This window comes from Antechinus flavipes, chromosome 3 (assembly GCF_016432865.1).
Source record: "Antechinus flavipes isolate AdamAnt ecotype Samford, QLD, Australia chromosome 3, AdamAnt_v2, whole genome shotgun sequence".
Lineage (NCBI taxonomy): Eukaryota > Metazoa > Chordata > Mammalia > Dasyuromorphia > Dasyuridae > Antechinus > Antechinus flavipes.
This window is the reverse complement of record NC_067400.1, coordinates 86,949,714-86,970,513: the sequence shown is the minus strand read 5'-3', so window position 1 is coordinate 86,970,513 and position 20,800 is coordinate 86,949,714.

Below are 20,800 nucleotides of genomic sequence, written 5' to 3'. Positions count from 1 at the left end.
GCTCTTTTCTTCTATTTCTATTACAACTCAAAAAATCTGAAAGTCTAGACTTGCAGAATCATTTCATACTCTTCCAGTGAATTGTATTTTAATTGATTTTTAAAAAATGTTGGGGGAATTGATTTTTAAAAAAGAATGGGAGTGGGCAAAAAATCTCCTTCAGGAGGAGTCTGCTAACATCCGAGTAAATGGGACTGGGGAGGAAAGGTATGTGAGGAAGGATGTATGGAGAAAAAAATGGTAAACCCCTCTAGTAAGAAAACCCCAAATGGGGGTCACAAAGAGTGGGACATGACTGAAATAGATGAACAAAAATGGAAATAATAGTATCTACCTCACATGCTGATAAAATGAAATAATATATGTAAAGTACAATAAATGTCAGCTATTATTACTATTATTCTGAAGGTATGAGATGTCTTTCTTGAGTTCATGGATGGGTATGTTTTTATGGCATGAAGCACCTGTGAGATTTTTATGGTGGTTAACTTGGAAGTGAGCAGATCGTCTCATCTATTTTATATAATGGGAGAAAGCAAGTTCTGTTATTTTTGAGAATGGAAAAGCAGAGAAGGACATGATGAATGGTCCTTCTCTCACTGTTCTCACCCAGCCCTGAGGGGGGGATAAGTGACCAACACCATAGGAAAGGGTAACCGTGGCAGTTGGAGCCAGTAGAAATTGAGTTGATTTTCCAAGTCTTATTCTCTCTGAGCAAAGCTGATCACCTCTCTCACTGGGTTCTACAGATCTGAGTATCCCCATATTGGCTAGAATTGTCTGTATTCATTGCAATTCCCTCCAGGAAGGAAGAACTCTTAGAAAAAAAAAGGATCAAGGAACCTTATAAATTTTCCCAGTTGCAATTATACATGCAGTTATAGGTTGCTATCCAACACATGATCAGCAGACCAGAGCCAGTTCTGGAATGCCTGAATATACTAATATCTCCAAGGCACTTCCATTACAAATCATCCAGACTCTTTGGAGGAAGATTCCTCTGCTCTTCACATGAAAGATTACATCAGCCAAGAACACTGATGGAGACCTATCCACTGGCCCTCCTGTTATACAGAAAGACGTTGATTGGACCTGAGTCCTGACTTCTGACAAATTGATGATCTCCTTATGACAAGGGATTCTTAACTGGTTTTGTGTCACAAAAACACAGTCTTGTGAAGCTTATGGATCCCTTCTCAGAATAATGTTTTAGAATGTATAAAATTAAGTACATAGAATTGCAAAAGAAATATAGTTTTCCAGGGGGTGCAGTAGATAGAGACTAACCCTGAAATCAGGAGGACTTGAGTTCAAATCTAGTCTCAGACACTTAATACTTCCTAGCTGTGTGGCCCTGGGCAAGTCACTTAACCCCAATTGCCTCAGGGGGGGAAATATATATATATATATGTATATATATTTTAAGTTCCCATCTCAGCTGCCCACTTGATCCTTCAACCAATTTAACTTACTCCAATTTAATCATTGATTAAAAGGCCTCCAAAGTGTGAGGCCCTGGGTCAGCAATAAAACAGCTCTTGCCCTGTAGGAGCCTTGATTCTGCAGTCAGAGTAATTTGATAATTATAGAACAGTGGGGCAAACACTCTTACAAGATTAAGGAGTTGTTTTTTTAATTGCTCATAGGACACAGAAGTGTCTAAAGGACGGATCTTGGTTTATCCTCCCACCTGTTCTGCAGACCTTCCCACTTTCTCATTCTGACTCTACCATGTCTAGTCTCAGACTAATGCCCCATTCAGAAGCTAGCCTTCCGGTTCTCCTCCCCAGGCAGAGTTGGCTCGGAGGGTCTGTATGCAGAAGCACTTCCTGCTACACCCAGGCTTGATCGTCAACACTGGATTCAGTCATACCTAGTCATGCACACAGAGACTCATCTATTTGTCATTCTCTATGGCTCCATCACAGTGGCTTTGTCGGGCAGCTTGGACAAGTCACCTGAGACTCAGTTTTCAATTCCACAAAATGATGATCATAGTTGTAATCTTTATTTATATTATCAATACTCGTGAATACTAATTAATATAATACTAATATTAATTAGTATTCACGAGTATTGATAATATTAATATTACTTATCTCACTGAATTATTTTGAGACTAGTGCAATATATCATGTATATTGAATCATTATTATTTTTACTTCATTGCAATGATCATTATAGTCATGCTGATAGAGGAAAACCAGTGCAGTGGGTAGAATTCTGCATTTGAAATCAGACAGATCTGAGTTTGAATCCCATTTTGGATAGTTGCTAGCTCAGTGATCTTGGGGGAACCATAATCTCTCAGTCTGGGTTTCCTTATTTGCAAATTTGAAAGGGCTGAACTCAAAGAGAAGGAAATTGCTTACTTTGGGCATCCAAAAAACAAGAGAAGCATACATTTAAGAGATACAATCATTACTATTGGGGTACTACCATCCTTGCAATCTCCCATATCTTTTTCATTTCCTTACTCCTATTCGTGTAATATGTGTGTTAATGTAATATGTTGCTAAATCTTGTCCGTTCTTCCTTCAGAACAACTTTCACATATGTATTCCATTAAACCTTGTTCAGCCATTCCCCAATTAAAGAGCATCCTATAGACTTTCAATTCTTAGCCATCCCCCAAAAAAGTTGCTATAAATATTTTTTACTCTCTTTTTAGTCTTTAAAATCTCTTTGGGATTCAGACCTGTATATATATAGGTATAAGCTGTAGGTATATATATATACATATATGTGTGTGTGTGTGTGTGTGTGTGTGTGTGTGTTTTCAAATTTCAAAGATTTTTGAGTGATTTGCCATTTTCCTTTTCCATCAATTTACAGATGAAGGAACTGAGGCAAAGAGAATTAATTAAGTGACTTGCTCAGGGTCACATAGCTAGTGTTAGATTTGAGCTTCAGAAAAAGAATTGTACTATTTCATTGTACCAGCTGGCTGTCGTGTTTATGCTGGATTAACCTTTGTGGTGAAATGGGCCATTTTGACAGTTTGGTGAAGCTTTTGGATACCTTCACAGAAAAAAACAAAACAAAATAAAACAAAAACTTTATTGCTTACCTTCATAACCGAAATTTAATGTTCAATTTCAATCAGAAGTTAGCATAGAAAAAAATGTAATTTTTCTTCCATCAGAGTTCATGGATCTCTTAAAATCTGTGCCATAGAAAAAGGTACATGGACCCCAGGTTAAAGAATTCTCTTTTGCATAGGTTTTCTCTAATCTGTTTGAATATTTAGACTTTGGCAGGATTTTAGATTGCGATTTTCTATTCAGGACAGTCTACTCTGAATGCTTAATGAACAATGATAGGGGAAAAAAAAAAAAAAAAAACACCCACAATAATCTGATGGTGGAAACTTTAGCACTGGGAAAGCTTATCTTTTATTGTAGCCCTCTATCAGACTCCAGAGGCCTAAGGGGCTCCCTGTTCTATTTTGTCTGTCTGGTAATTACTCCGAGTTCCCTGACTTTCTATCATCAAGTCTTCCCCAAAGGGAAGCTGACCCAAAAGCAAACAGAGACCACAGACTGTGATTATAAACAAGAGGGAATTGGACATGAGAACCTGGCTATAACAGAAATCACTAAAGTTTAGCGTTATGAGTGATAATATCATTTTTTTTTTTTTGGCTTAAACTTCGTCCGAAGCTTTCCTTTTTGAATATCATCCTCTACGGCCCTATCCACAGCAGAGGCCTTCAATACAGACCTTGTAGTTGTTCTCAGAGCAAAACCCAGCTCTATAATAAGAGCTAAAGTGTATATAGATGTTCAGGATCATGACATTCTTGTTTTTTAATCAAAGCTTTTTATTTTCCAAATATATACATAGATAATTTTCTTTTTTATTATTATAACTTTTTTATTTACAAGAGATTTGCATGGGTAATTTTTCAGCATTGACAATTGTAAAACCTTTTGTTTACATGGATAATTTTCAACATTCACCCTTACAAAATCTTGAGTTCTAAATTTTCCCCTCCTCCCTTTCCTAAATAGCAAGTAATCCAATGTATTAAACATGTGCAATTCTTCTATACATATTTCCACAATTATCATGCTGCAGAAGAAAAATCACATCAAAAAGGCAAAAAATGAAAAAGAAAACAAAATGCACACAAACAATAAAAACTGAAAACCCATGCCAAGGTAATTTTTTACAACATTATCCCTTGCACTCACTTCTGTTCCGATTTTTCCCCTCCCTCCCTCCACCCCCTCCCCCAGATGGCAAGCAATCCTTTACATGTTGAATAGGTTACAGTATATCCTAGATACAATATATGTGTGCAGAACCAAACAGTTTTCTTGTTGCACAGGGAGAATTGGATTCAGAAGGTATAAATAACCCAGGAAGAAAAACAAAAATGCAAGCAGTTTATATTCATTTCCCAGTGTTCTTTCTTTGGGTGTAGCTGCTTCTGTCCATCCTTGATCAATTGAAACTGAATTAGCTCTCTTTATCGAAGAGATCCACTTCCATCAGAATACATCCTCAAACAGTATAGTTGTTGAGGTATATAATGATCTCCTGGTTCTGCTCGTTTCACTTAGCATCAGTTCATGTAAGTCTCGCCAGTCCTCTCTGTATCCATCCTGCTGGTCATTCCTTACAGAACAATAATATTCCATAACATTCATATACCACAATTTAGTCAACCATTCTCCAATTGATGGGCATTCATTCATTTTCCAGCTTCTAGCCACTACAAACAGGGCTGCTACAAACATTTTGGCACATACAAGTCCCTTTCCCTTCTTTAGTATCTCTTTGGGGTATAAGCCCAGTAGAGATACTGCTGGATCAAAGGGTATGCACAGCTTGAAAGCTTTTTGAGCATAGTTCCAAATTGCTCTCCAGAATGGCTGGATGTGTTCACAATTCCACCAACAATGTATCAGTGTCCCTGTTTTCCCACATCCCCTCCAACATTCCACATTATCTTTCCCTGTCGCTCTTGACAATCTGACAGGTGTGTAGTGGTATCTCAGAGTTGTCTTAATTTGCATTTCTCTGATTAATAATGATTTGGAGCATATTTTCATATGTCTATAAATAGTTTCAATTTCTTCGTCTGAGAATTGTCTGTTCATATCCTTTGACCATTTATCAATTGGAGAATGGTTTGATTTCTTATAAATTAGAGTCAATTCTCTATATAGTTTGGAAATGAGGCCTTTATCAGAACCTTTGACTGTAAAAATGTTTTCCCAGTTTATTGTTTTCCTTCTCATCTTGTCTGCATTAGTTTTGTTTGTACAAAAACTTTCCAATTTGATATAATCAAAATTTTCTATTTTGTGATCAATAGTGATCTCTAGTTCTTCTTTGGTAACAAATTCCTCCCTCTTCCACAGGTCTGTGAGGTAAACTATCCTATGCTCTTCCAATTTATTTATCATCTCATTCTTTATGCCTAGATCATGAACCCATTTTGACCTTATCTTGATGTACGGTGTTAAGTGTGGGTCAATGCCTAGTTTCTGCCATACTAATTTCCAATTTTCCCAGCAATTTTTGTCAAATAATGCGTTCTTATCCCCAAAACTGGGGTCTTTGGGTTTGTCAAACACTAGATTATTAAAGTTATTGGCTGTTTTGTCCTGTGAACCTAATCTATTCCATTGATCAACTAGTCTATTTCTTAGCCAAAACCAGATGGTTCTAGTAACTGCTGCTTTATAATATAATTTTAGATCTAGGCCACCTTCATTTGATTTTTTTTCATTAATTCCCTTGAAATTCTTGACTTTTAAAACATTACGTTATGATTCATACTCAGTTCCCATAGTTCTCTCTCTGCATTTAGATGGCTCTTTCCATCCATCACAAGATCATTGAATCATCTCACTGTTGAAAAGAGCCACGTCCATCAGAATTGATCATCATATAATCTTGTTGTTGCCATATACAATGATCTCCTGGTTCTGCTCACTTCACTCAGCATTACTTCTTGTAAGTCTCTCCAGACTTCTCTGAAATCATCTTGCTGGATCATGACATTTATTGCTTGAATTAATTCAATACTAATTAAAGAATCGTTTTTTTCTCAAAGCAGAGGACAGAAGGGAGAAAATTTGAAATTCAAAATTTCAAAAAATAGATTTTAACAATTGCTTTTTTTCCACATAATTGAAGCAAAATAAGTTATTAAATAAATATATTTTAAAAAAACAAACAAAAAGGAATCCTCTTTGCTGATGAGGGAACAGGTTCAGAGACATTAAGACACTATTAAGTTGATTCAGCTAATAAGTGGCAGAGCCATGATTCAAATTTAGTTTCCTTGCTTTTAGAGGCAGCTAAAATGAAAGAAGATCTGATTTCAAATTCAGCCTCAGACACTCAATGGAGATATATATATATATATTATATATATATATATATATATATATATATTTTTTTTTTTTAACCTTGGGCAAGCCACTTAATCTGTTTCCTTCAGTCTCCTCATTTGTAAAACGGAGATAATGCTAACACCTACCTCCCAAAATTGTTGTGGGGAGCAAGAAAGATCATTTTTGCATGAGCATACAGCAGACACTTAATAAATGGTTGTTCCATTCCCTTTTGATTGAATCCAGTGTTTTTTTATTTAACCATACTGAATTCCTGGGTTGTTAGTAATTTGTAATCCTTAAAGCCCGGAAAGAATTATGAGTTATGAAAATAATGTAGAAAATTACAAAGCAGAAAGCTTTGCAAGGAGAGTGAGTACATTCCTGTAGTTTTTGGTAGCCCAACGTTTTCAGTCAGGAAGAATGGGATGGATGATTGAACACAAACTATGTGACCTTAGGCAAATGACCTTTCTGGGTCTCAGTTTTTTCATCTGTAGTATGGGGAGAATAGTAGCAACTACTTATTTCACAGGGTTCTCAAATGAAATAATATAGATAAAACTTTGTAAGCTTTGCATTTTAAAGCACTAGGAAAATGTCTGTTTTTATAATGATTATGCTTGACTCAGCTTGATGCAGAGACTAGTGGGATGACTTCAAAGAAAAGATCACACATGTCTGTGTGATCCTGACTATATCACTTAAACACTTTAGAGAAGGTGCTGACCTGCATTGGAAGAAGGAATGGCTCACCTAGATAGATTTCCCTGCACCCAACAAAACTATCTATCATGTGTCTATCTGTCTATCTATCTATCTATTTATCTATCTGTCTGTCTGTCTATCTATCTGTCTGTCTGTTTGTCTATCTGTCTGTCTGTTTGTCTGTTTGTCTATCTGTCTGTGTCTGTCTGTCTATCTATCTGTCTATCTATCTATCTATCTATCTGTCTGTCTGTCTATCTATCTATCATCTAGCTATCTACCTATCTATCTATTGATAATAGATATAAATATAGATAGATAAAGATATATATTCACACACACATATATTATATATACATATTGTATATATAGAAACACATATTACATATATGTGCATATCCACATACATATAATTTACAATAAATGCATATATGTGTATGTATGTATGTATGTGTATACACACACACATATACATACACACACACATGAGAAAATGGAAAAGCAGGCCTAAATGATCTCAAAGGGTCTTTTCAGTCTAACATATTGTGAATCTTTTTTCCCTTTATCTTTAACAATGGGTTATTAGTAAAAATAGTCTTGTAGCTTGTCTTCCACATAATACAGCTTCAACTATATGGTTGAGAAAATACCTCAATACACTAATCAAGTTTAAAAAATCAGGCATCTCTATACCAGGAAATTGAGAAATTGAGCCTTCTCCAGGCCCATTAGCCCAGCCACATTGCCTTCACATCCTGTCTACTTAATGGTTAGCGCTTAGTTCTGATGATAACATTTCACTCTACACTTTTCATATTAAAAGAAAACCAGAAAATGTTGTATATATGTGTCATGTGGCTCAGCTAATGTGCCTACATAGCAATTTCCTGAATTTGAAAGGTTTCATTTTCCACTTCCTCATGACACCATATATATAAAGTTTTCTTTCTCTTTCTTTCTTCTTTCTTTCTTTCTTTCTTTCTTTCTTTCTTCCTTCCTTCCTTCCTTCCTTCCTTCCTTCCTTCTTTCTTTCTTCTTTCTTTCTTTCTTTCTTTTTTCCTTCCTTCTTCCTTCCTTCCTTCTTCTTTCTTTCTTCCTTCCTTCCTTCCTTCTTTCTTTTTTCCTTCCTTCTTCCTTCTTCCTTCTTCTTCTTCCTTCCTTCTTCCTTCCTTCCTTCCTTCCTTCCTTCCTTCCTTCCTTCCTTCCTTCCTTCCTTCCTTCCTTCCTTCCAATTTTTTTAAGACATTCATTTTTAATTTTGAGTTCCCTATTTTCTCTCTCCCTCTTCTCCTCCCTCCTCTCAAAGGCAAGCAGTTTGACAAACTATACACATATATACAATTCTAATAGGTCAGATAGCTGACAAGTACTTTGAGTAATCACTTTCCTCTGTCACCATAGGAATCTGTCCCACAGTGAATTTTAGGTTTCATTTGCTTTCCTGTCCTTGGGGGAAAATGTTGGTGCTGGGAAACTGGCATTTTGGGGTCATTCAACATGAAAATGATTCAAGAGATTTTTGTGAAAACTGACCAGGGGCCATTCTTATCACAGGGATGCCGTTGAAATCATCTGGAATTTGGAGTCCAAAGATCTACATTTAATTCCTGGCTCACTAGTTACTAAGTGTGTGACTTTGGACAATTCCCTTAGGTTCACAAAACCTTAGTTTTCTCATTTAAAAAATGAGAAGAATAGACTAGATGACCTCTGAATTCCCACTCCTATATTTTGAATTTAAGAACTGAAAAAGAAAATTTTAAAGATTTTAGTTTAACTCTTTATCCCTAATTTTGTTGTTGTTGAATCATTTTTCAGTCAAAATCTCCTTCTGATCACAGTTGGGATTTTCGTGGCAAAGATATTGCAGTGGTTTCCCATTTCCTTATCTATTTATTTTACAGATAAAGAAACTGAGGGGAAATAGAGTTAAGTGAGTTGCCCAGAATCCACAGCTTGTAAGTTTTTGAGGTAGGATCTGAACTCAGACAGGTGGGTCTGCTGACTCCAGATCTAGAACTCCATCCCTTGTACCATCCACCTACCTGTCATCCTAATGATTAGAACCATCCAAAGCATCATGAATCCCCATTCATCATCATTAGAGGTCTTCAAAGAATGATTGAATGTCCATGTTTTCCATATGGTGGAGGCCCCCACACTCCAATTCTTAGATCCTATAATTCAAACCTTTCCTTTTACAATGTGAGTCACTGGTGGAGAAAAGGGCATAGAACATGAGTTCAAATCCTAGCTCCATTCTTTAAAAAAAAAATTTTGTCTTGTATAAGCGATCTAATTTCTTTAGGTCTGAGTTTGCATATGTGTCAACTGAAAGGGTTGGGCTACATGAATTATTATATCCCTTCCAGCCCTGTATCTAAGACTCCATGTTCCAGCACTTAACACAGTGCCTTACCACAGCACATAGTTGGCACTTAATAAATGTATATTAAATGAATGAATGTTCTTTCAGATGAAGAGATTGAGGTTCCGAGATGAGAACTTGCATGTCTAACATTATACAAGGAAACCAGGGCCAGTCAAAATTCCTCAACCAATATTTCAATGATTGTTTCAATCATATGCTGCCTAACCAAATGCCTTGTAATTGGTTATTTCTGTTTCTGGGTTACTTTTATGAACACTTTAAAAATCATTTTAAAATTGTCTAAATGATCAACATTCTCATATGGGCAGACCTTTTGAAAAGCCATGCTCCTACCCTAGAAAACACTTTGGAATTTTTCAAGATTTTCCTCACTGATCCTTCTAATGTTGTATAGCCATGTCCTTCAAAGAAACAGCTAATGAAAATTTCTGCAGACAGCTCCCATGATATTATATGTATTAATTATGATCATTGATAAGAATGAAATATCTTGGAGTGCAAAAACTTTTTATATACTTTTGTAATCTTCTATAACTTGTATACTTTTGTACCTTTAAATATAATTGTTATATTTTGGGGATTATGAAAATAAAGTTTCAATGAAAATTTTTTTAAAAGGTGAGAGTGATTGTGAGTTAGAAGGGCATTAAGCCTTCCTAATACTGTTTTCCAAAGCTTTGAGAATGTGGAGACTGTGCAAGCAGGTCCCTGATTGGCTGTGGAACTTCTCCACATCACTCCATAGCCTGGAATTTGACAGACGATTTCTCCTTCTGGAAACCATTTTGCCCATCAAAGCAAAACTGCATTTTCCCCTTCCATTTAATTATTTGTGTTTTGCCAAATTAAATGGACCCAGATACTGGAGCCAAGAGCTACAAGGGAATGCTCCTATCCTGACCTGCTTTCTGCCAGTGTGGACTTCCATAAAAACAGATATTAGGTGGTGGGAAAAATAAAGTAAAAGATTTAAAGCTCCCACAGAGGGGAAAAAACACCTTTCCCTTCCTTTATTTTGGCCGATACTATCTGGCAAGCCCAAGAGTAGTTGAGTGAGAAGTTACTTGGGTGAACTTCAATTTTTTTGACCTGTGAGCAGTGGATAAAGTACTGGACTTAGTGTGATTTGGAAAAGAATATGATGCTCTAGTACTTAGCAAAAACAGGAGGTATAATCTCCAGACTTATAACTCATAAAATTTGCTGTGCTTTTCATTTGGAAAAAAAATGCCTATACTGCACTTTTAATTTTTTAGAAACAAAGTAGATGGCCCATTGATTGGGAATGACTAAACCAATTGTAATAGAATAGAATACCCCCTCAGGTATGAAAAAGAACTGAGAAACTTGTAGAATTATATTAGTTGATGCAAAGTCAAGAAAGCAGAACCCAAAAATCAACATAAACACAAAATAATCAAGTTATTAAAAAGAAAAAAAATGAGCAAAACTGAACACTGTGTAGTTATAATGACCAAGAAGAGATAAGAGAATTGCGTTCTTTCCTTTTTTGAAGAGGACAGAGACAGTGTTTAGAGAATATTGCATATATTATTAAATTCGGTTGGTGCATTAGGTAAGTTTTGCTGAGGTTTTCCCCCACTTTTCTTTGTCTTTCTTACCTAGGATAGCTCTTTTGGCAGGGAATAGGATGGGATGAGTAGAGCGGAACATATTTGGTAATAAAGGTAATATAAAACCAAAAGATAGAAATAAAAAAATTAAAGAAAAGAATGATTCATTTTGTATGGAACAAACAACTTTGTAAGAACATTCAAAACAATAAAATCGAATTTCTTTTGGCAAAAAAATCCTGCTGCACAATGAGAGAAAAATTAATGTCCTAGATTTTACTTATAGTGAAAATTTTGTTGTCCACTCATTTTCAGTCATATCCAACTCTCCATAACCTCATTTTGGGATTTTCTTGGCAAAAATACTAGAATGCTTTGCCATTTCTTTCTGCAGCTCATTTTACAGATGAGGAAACTAAGGCAAACAAAATTAAGTGACTTGTCCAGGGTCATACAGTTAGTATCAGGGATCAGATTTGAATTCAGGAAGATGACTTTTCCTGACTCCAAGCCCAGTGCTCGACCTACTGTAATACCTAGCTGCTCTTATAGTGAAAAGAGTTATTCAGAAAATAGAAAACACGTATTGTTCACTTTTCAAAGTCAATCCACTCCTTGTAGTGTCACATTGAGATAGAGATGGGAAATAATATTCATGAGGCTTCCTGCAAATTTGCTGAGAAAGATTCCCCATATATTATTCTTTGCTTGATCATGGAAAATGTCTGTCCAGTGTGTGGAAATGCAGTCTTGTGAGGAGTGGGGAGGGGAAGAAGGGGGGATTCTACTTTTAGCTTTTCCATTGACTCACCAGGTGACCTTAGGTGAGTTGTGTAACTAACTGCTTAGCCAAACAATCTCTCCATGAAAAACATGGACATCCTAATACTTGTCTCCTGACAGTCATTGTAAAGACTTCAGAATTCTCTTGAGAAATATGTGAACTAAAAACTGAACATGACCAACTGACTGTAGCTATAGTGGGAAATTCACTGTATAATTCCTGACTTTTCCTCCCCTTCGGTACTCAGTCTCTACTTGTTGCTACTTTACTGCTGGGATTTTGAAAAGCTCAATATTCTGTATCTAAAATAATATGAAAGACAGCTCCCAAGTCTTTTCCATTTCCCAATGATCCAATTACTGGTCCCTTTAAACCTGCTAACAAGATCATCCTTGTTCTGCAAAACCTATAGGCTTTTGCCAACACTCAAAAAAACACTACTGTTGGGCAAATAAATCTTTCCAGAGAAAACAGATTCCTCTCCAATTAAGTCAACTGTACAGAGCTAGAGAGGAAGAAATGTTATTTTTCCAGGATGAAAGGAAAACAAAATCTTTCCTTGTTTACTCTGTCTCCACCATTTCAAAAGAGTCAGTCTAATGCTTTCATTAATTTTTTTAACCTCAAGTGCTGTTCATTGGGAGTCATTCAGTCCCATTAGCCTAGTGATGTATATTATAAGATTTGCATTCTCAGAGGCTTTGGGGAGACTAAAAATACAAGGTACAAAAGAAAGACAGTATCTGATGATTTTGGGGTCTTGGCTATTGGATCTTTTACTACTAACCACCTTATTTCTCAATAAAATCTGTATGCTTGGTTGTTGGATTTTTTTTTTCTGCTTGCAAAAGTCATAATCTTGGCAATTAAGCCTAGCAATCAGATTCCCCCTGGGAGCTGAATCCTGCCTCTTCATTGGAATACGAGTTTCTTGAGATCAGAAACATTTTGGTTTTGTTTTTGCCTTTCTTTGTATCTTCATTACTTAGCACAGTACCTGTCATGTAGTAGATGATTAATAAAAGATTGTTGACTTGATTTTGACTTGCTTTGCTCTTCACACAAATCCTGGAACATGGAATTTAGACTGAGTCTCTCACCAATTACTCAATTGTCTAGACAGTTGTCTGTCCCAAATAGCTGGTCTAGCTTGGGGAGAAGGTGGTATTGGATTCTGTCTAGATTTTAGGTCCCCACAGTCTACTTCCCATCATATCTGGCTAAGTTTTGTCTCTAGTGGCTAGTGGCTTTTTTTTTACACACATACATTATAAAACCCAACAAATGAAGAAGTAGGACCAAAAAATAATCCCAGAAAATTCAAAGAAAAATAAAAACTATTGATCAATTTCATGGGGCCCTTTTTTGGTTTTATCTTGCTTTTATTTCTATAATTCTGCATGAACTTTGTGTTTTGTAATATGTGGAAATTTTGTAATGACATTTGACTCCAAATAATAACAAATTGAAAGGAAAGGAGGAAGATTTAGGAGGCTTCAGAGCAAGAAAGAAACTTGTGCGTAATCTGGTGACCATCTCATTTTATAGAGAAATTGAAGCTTAAAGAAGTTATGACTTATTCATAGTCACCAGTTTGCATAAGTATCAAAGGCAGTATTTGAACTTGTCTTTCTGACTGACTCTCAATGATATTAGTCATTTATATTTGAGAGTGAAATAAAATAAATATACTTTTACTTTCAGGGTTATCAGTATTTTTCTGTGCCTGATTGCCGATTATAAAACAAAAACAACATTTCCCCCTGTTTAAAAAACAATCAAGTACTAGGTGGTGCAGGGGATAGAGAATTGGACTTAGAATCAGAAAGATTCATCTTTCTGAGTTCAATCCAGACTCTGATACTTCCTAGATGTGTAATCCTGGGCAAATCACTTAATTGTTTGCCTCAGTTTTTTCATCTCTAAAATGAGCTGGAGAAGGGAAGATATCATTCTAATATCTTTGTCAAGAAAACACAAAATGGGTTCACAAAAAATCAGACATGACTAAAACAATTCAACAACAAAATATTCCAGGTGAGCAAGTCCTTCCCAGATAGCTGTTCGTGATATTTGTAAGATAAATCTTTGCTATTGTCTCATCAATGGAGTACAGAGAACAGAATCCTCTAGTTCTTCAGCTTGATCTCCTCCTGCTTACTATAAAAGGCAGAAAGGAAGGAGAAGGAAATAAGTTCTTTTCTACACAATGCAAGGTGGGAATTGAAAGGAAAGAATGAAAAAAGCATAATTTAGCCACACTGAGAAAGAGATGAGTAGAGATTGTCATCTCAGTGTATAACGGATAATGATATGTGTTTGTCGGAAATTTTACGGGAAATGGTCTGTATAGTTTGGGACGGAGAATTGAAGATCAGGACTTAAGATTTGCATCCCAAATATTATTGTCTCCTAAGATGTTACTGAGGCATGAATACAGTTACCAGGCAGCCTGAAGAAAAGCAGAGACAGTCTTGTTTCCAACTTCTGTGATGATTCAGGAAGCTTAACCAATCTAGAAAATAGAATATACTCCATTAATTCATTCTGTTGGAGGGGAGGTCATCAGCAAGAATTTTGGCATTTTATTTATGTAAAAAAGACAAACAGAATGTGAGGTGTGAAATATATTTTTTAAAGCTAAGACTACAGCACTGAATGGAAAGGAGATTTTTATTTACAGCCAAAAGGGAATTGGTAGGTTACGTCATCAATCTCTCTCTTTTTGTGGATGGGAAAATGGAAGCCCAAAGAATTTACTTAACACAAATAGAACAGACATATGAGTTAATATGGGATTTGAACCTGAAGTTTCTTCCTTTTCTGTAATGATATTGGACACATTTTAGGATAAAATTTGAAGGCACTCATTCAAATAGACAAACAGATTTCATCCCAGTATATTTATTAATATTTTATTATATATATAATATAAATAAATTAGTAATTTATTAATATTCAAATTCAAGTTCTTTTATTTAATTTATTTTTTTATATTTTTACCATGGTTCTTTTTCTGATGGATATTGTAAATCCATTATACTTTAGGAGACATTTAATGAGCTACTGTGGGCAAAAAATTTTCCTCTTGGTCAATTCTTCAGTGGTGAGTTACCTGGGCTTTAGGTTAACCCTTGCATGTCCAACATTCAGGACATCTAGGATCCATAAACTGAAGCCTTAGTAAGAACTGTCCTTGATCGGTATAACCTTTAAGAACCCAGGATCAGAAGTATTCTTTGCCTGACTTTACATGTATAATGGATATCATATTACTTGCCTTTTCCATAGGAAGGAGAGGGACTGGAGGGAGAAGAGTATTAGAACTCAAAAATTTAAGAATGAAGGTTAAACAACTCAACAGTTTAAAAATTACAAAAAATTCCCCCAAATCCAACCCAGGATTACCTTTATATTACAATGAGATACCAGAGAAAGACATTTAGAGTGGGGTTAAGGAAGGGAGGTTTCACATCACATTAGTGCTACTAAAATTTTTTTTAAATCCATAAGTTACAATACAAAAACTCGCAGAAAGTAGAGTGTGATTAAGTAGGAGCACTAGCTTTTGCTGGACTCTATTGTCACATCTGTAATATCGGGCATATTACTTAACTCTTCTGGGTCTCAATTTCCTTATCTGTAAAATTAGATGCTCTCTGAGGGTCTCATAGCTCTAAATCTTTGATTTTCTCTTAAGCAGTTTCATATATAAATCATATGTAACATTTAGAAATGTTGGGCTTATAGGATGGGGCACTTGTATTCTCTTCCTCTCCATTAATAATCTTCTCTATTCAAGACTTATATAATAAGGTTCAACCCAAGGGAGCTTGACCATCTAAATGAAGTGTTGGGAACTTTTTCTTCTACTCTTTGGATAGTTATATACCCCTTTTATCCTAGAACCTTGGGGGAAAATTACCCAAAGCTTAGGTTTGGTTCTGTCTAAGAGCTTTAAAAAAAAAAAAAGAAATAGAAAGATACTTAGTATGTAATATGATTTGGGTATGGTAGGCTATTTCTTTCCTCTATGCAAAAGAAATGGTTAACAAACACAAAAGATCCCAGAATAAATGTTGATTAAAAAAAAAAAAAAACAAGCAACAACAGTAAACTATTGCAGTAATTTTCTGAGAGGTAATCACTTAAAACATCAAGAAATCATATGGTTTGTAAAGCTATTGGTTAAACATTTGACCTCAGATCTTCCTTTTGTTTACATAGGTCTAGGTCCACATCTTCTTCCAAGTGCAAATCAAAGATTGTACCCCTCTTCTTGACAATGTTATCTAGAAACTTTGCTGCCCAGTATCTCCCAACTTTTAGGACTCCCAAAGCTGACTCCTAGACTAGTCAAGCTCATTTTGAAATTGGTATCCAGTCACTGATTGATGATAGGTGAGCAAATTCCCTTCTCTTAACTGGAAAGACACAGATGGAAAAATTCAGCTGCGATTTCTAAGGTTCAGAGTAATCTTACCAAGACAAGTCCTTGTTTGAGCTTCCATTCACTAACGGTAAGAGAAGGTATATTCTATAAGGGAAGAGAATGAAACTAGTTTCTATTGATTGCAGGAAATTAATGGTGATACATACATCCAGTAAGGAGATAAAAATCAATAAAAAAGAACTGTTATTCTTCAATAAGGACCAGATAAAGTCATCAACAAGCAGAATTGAGGGTATGAGCATTCTAGACCAATAGTTCTCAAACTCTTTGTTCTTAGTAGCTTTATATTATTAAAATTATTGGGGATCTGTCCAAAGAGTTTTTTGTGAGTTATATTCATAGATATTTACCATATTAGAAATAAAAACTAATTTTGAATTTGTAGACACTCTGAATGGGTTTCAGAACCCCCAGGATTCTCTAGATCACACTTTGAGAATCACTAGAGTTTATTTCCAATCTTCTCCCCTAATAATATATAAGACCTTCTGACCTTATAATATATAAGGCATTAATATATCAAGAAGATCTGTGTTCAAATCTTCTCTTATACTTTTTAGCTTTTGACCCTCATCAAGACATTCAGGAAACTGTCTACAAATATCTAAGTAGCAAAGAAGGAGGGAGTTCCCTACAGAACCAAGGCTCTGATGAGACTCTTGAGTATTAATGGAATTTCTTCTTTGTCAAATAGGGAAAGGCACTGATGAAGATCAGTTTACCCTCATGATTCCACCCTCTATGGAGACTGTCGGCAGCCCTGCCTTGCTATGGCTGGCCAGAAATCTGGGTTATGTCAAACCCCTGAGGTTAAATTTCCCTTATAAATCTGTCCATGGCTCATGCCAGTTTTGCTGTCCACCACAGCACTCTGACTCAGGGTATCTTTCCCCTTATCCCTCCTCCATGCCACGTGATATTTCTCCTCTCATCCTCCACCATACTTCTCTTCTTTTCTCCTTTTAAAGCTATTTCTTTTAGGGTGCTAAATCCCTTCTAGGATTAATTGTGGATTGCACTAGGAAACTTGTCTTTCCATCATTAATTGTTAAAATCCTTCTCTTCTTAACTCTATGCTCTCCCAATTTTTTCATATTTATCATTCCTGCTGTCTATTGTATCTCTTTTTTTTTCTGTAATATCTTTGCCTAAATAAACCTACCCTTTTCTAAAGAAAATGGCATTGTGAATTCTTCACGTGATGGAAACCCAACATTTGGTGCATATATCAATCTCATCATTTGGTGCTGAATCCCAAACATGTCATTTGGAATCAGTAATTGTGCTCCTAAATCACATCAGACTCTGGCAAAACAAAACAAATCATTGGAAAAGATTCTGGTTAATTTTTGGGCCTTGTGTTACTTAATGGTTAAAATATAATTGAAAATAAAGAATGTTATTCCTTCAAGTTGCATGCAGCTTCCAAATCTCAAGAATGTCATGACAATTTCAAACCATATTTTAAAATCATGATGCTCATTAAAAAGGGATATGTAACTTAGGAAAGGGTTTATTGACAAAACATTTTTATGCTTTAATAATTCTGACTTCTTCCAGTGGGATTATAATATGTCTAATAAATAATCATAATAAGCATCACTTTCCCTTCCTCCAAAACTTCAAAGCCTTAGTAGAATAAATAGGAAGTTCAAAGGTACAATCAATTCATTAATCAGAAATGATTTATTAGCAGTCTATTATATGTAAATACTATGCTAGGCTCTGGGGATGTAAGTACAAAGAATAAAACAAAGAAAAAAACAAAAGAATTCTAATGGAAGAGATAATTAGTACTTATGTGTATGTGTGTGTATTTATATATTTAATTTAATTCATGTATGTATATATGGAACATATTTAAATTGAATAAACATATATGAATATGAAGTAATTAAATTAAAAGTAGATTGGAAGGGAGGTCTCTAGATAAGAGTAGCTTCATGAAAAGGATAGTTCTTGAACTGCATTTTAAAGGAAGTGAAGAACTCTACTGAGCACACTTAAGGAAGGATGGACAGCCAATGGAGAGGCAATGAGATGGGAGATGTAGGGTTGTGAGAGAAGAACAGAGAGAAGACCAATTGGGTTAGACTAATAATATGAGAGGGCCTGGAATGATGGGTTGGAGCCACGTTGTAAAGGTTTTGAACATTAAACACAGGAAGTTATATAATATCCTAGAGGCAATGAAAAACTTCCAGAGTTGGTTGAGTAGGAGAGTCACAGGTTAACTCTGCTTTAAAGAATATTATTTTGGATTGAAAAATAAATGTAGCTTTAAAAAAATCAGATAGAAAAAGAGCTATTTTGTCTTGACTATTTGGGGAAATCTGTAACATGGGGGATAAGACCATAATGAGACACTGATCACCCAGTTTTTGCTCTAGACTCCTAATATCAGTGAAAAGCATACCAGGTTCACCCACAGATCATAGACATAAGAGCTGGAAGGGACTGTGCAGGAAATCTAATCTAATTCTTAATTTTACAGAAGAGAAACTGAAATCAAGAAAAGTCAAATAATTAGTTCAGGGTCACATTGCTAATGAATGTCAAAAGCAAAATTTGAACCTAGGTCTCCAACTCCAAACCCAGCACTCTATCCATTATATCAATAGTTCTCAAAATTTTTGGTCTCAGCATCCTTTTGTACTCTTAAAAATTACCAAGGACTCTCCCCCCACCCCACACACACATACACACATATACATAGAACCAAGATTTTCATGTAGGATATATTTATCAAATTTACTATCTTAGAACTAAAAAATCTCAGTATTATTATTGAAATGTTTTTGACCTCATGGACCCTTTGAAAGGGTGTCAGAGATCTCCAGGCATCCCTGAACTACTCTGTGAGAAACAATGCATATTGCTTCTGAACTTTGGGGGAAAAGAATGATTTACTGTCAGCAACAGTTACTTATAGTTCTACCTACCTGTAAGCTGGTAATAGTCAGATGCAGTGTTTCCAGCATTTTGAATATATCCCTGCCCAAATCCCTTATGTTGGGTTGTAATAATATTATTTCTATTTTTTCAGAAAAATAAAATCTATAGCATCCCATCACCTGCTGCTATGCGTGATCCAGTGAGTCAGTCATCCACCAGGGGAGACAACGTGAGGGCCTTGGATGCTGAATCAAGTCTCCATCTGTAGGTACCAGACAGTGCCCTGCGTAAGGATGCCCAGTATGGTGAAATGGAGGCAGTGGGTGGAAATACAGCCTTGAGGTGGGCGGGAGGTACTAATAATACCTTGATTTACATAGTTCTTTGCCTGCAAAGTGCTTCTGGTTCTCTTTTCAGAATAGCCTGCCCCCCGTCTGTCTGGGAATCGTCATTCCAGGATTAAAAGAAATAGCAGTGAGACCTGTGTCCTCGCCACGTGTCTGGATGGGGTGATGGGAGCCCCTCATAGCTCTTGACATGAAATGCTTTTATGTTTCTGTTAAGTGCTAGGAAAATTGGTAAAAAAGCTTATTGCCAAAATCAGACAACAGACATCAGGAATTAATTATCGCTTTCTCTCTATCCATGACATACAGCATCTTGGCTAAGCTACCCAGAGCCTGCCAACCCAGGCTATAACACTATTCTTCCTTTTAATGCCATGGACAGAGGTCCTTAATGGAGTGGGCAGCAGAACATGTGAGCCCCAAATAGCTGTAAGTTATCTGGAGCCCAAAGATCTTGCTTGGAAGCCCAAAATATCTCATTCTTGACTTTGATTCTGATTTCATTATTGTTGATAAACAAGAATTGATCTTATATTGATTTGGTGTCTTTTCTTTAATCAGAGTCCAGTGAGGTTTTCCAGGGAAAGACTAGATAGGTTTGCTTGTAAATTCACTTGGACAATAGGGTAATATAAGGTGGGCTATTGTATATTTATAGCAACATTGAATTTTAGATCTGGAAGGGATTGTAAAGATCTAGTTCAAGGCTCAGTATGTGATGGCCCATGGGCCAAATCCAGCCTGTTTTTATACAGCCTGTGAGCTAAAAATATTTTCACTTTTTTAAGTAAAGATTTATTGGGTCAGATTTTGCCCATGAACTATAGTTTGCCAATCTTTCAAATCAATTCCAGCACCTTCATTTTTCAGATTAGGGCTGGAGATAAAATCCCCAGAGATGAATGACTTGGCCAAAGTCACAGTAATGTTAAGTCTCTTGACTCCCAGGCCCATATTCTATCCTCTATGGCTGGCATTGTTAGCTATGGTTTTTTTTTTAATAATATTGATTCAAAGATTTCATTATTGTATTAATTTTGTTGTCTATTCTCTCTGAAAACTGAATCTGGAGGTTCCTCTTTATTCCTGACCTAAAGGTGATCTTTAACAGCCAATCCTATATTATTCTGAGAATTATCAGTTTATTCATTTGGTCAATAAGCATTTCCTATTTTCTTCATTTCTTCCTATATTCATTCAGTGATTCTTGGCTGAATAGGATGAAACTGGGAGTTAGGAGAACGAGGTAAAGGTCCCTCCACTAACACTACCTTGGTACATGGAATTGAGCAAA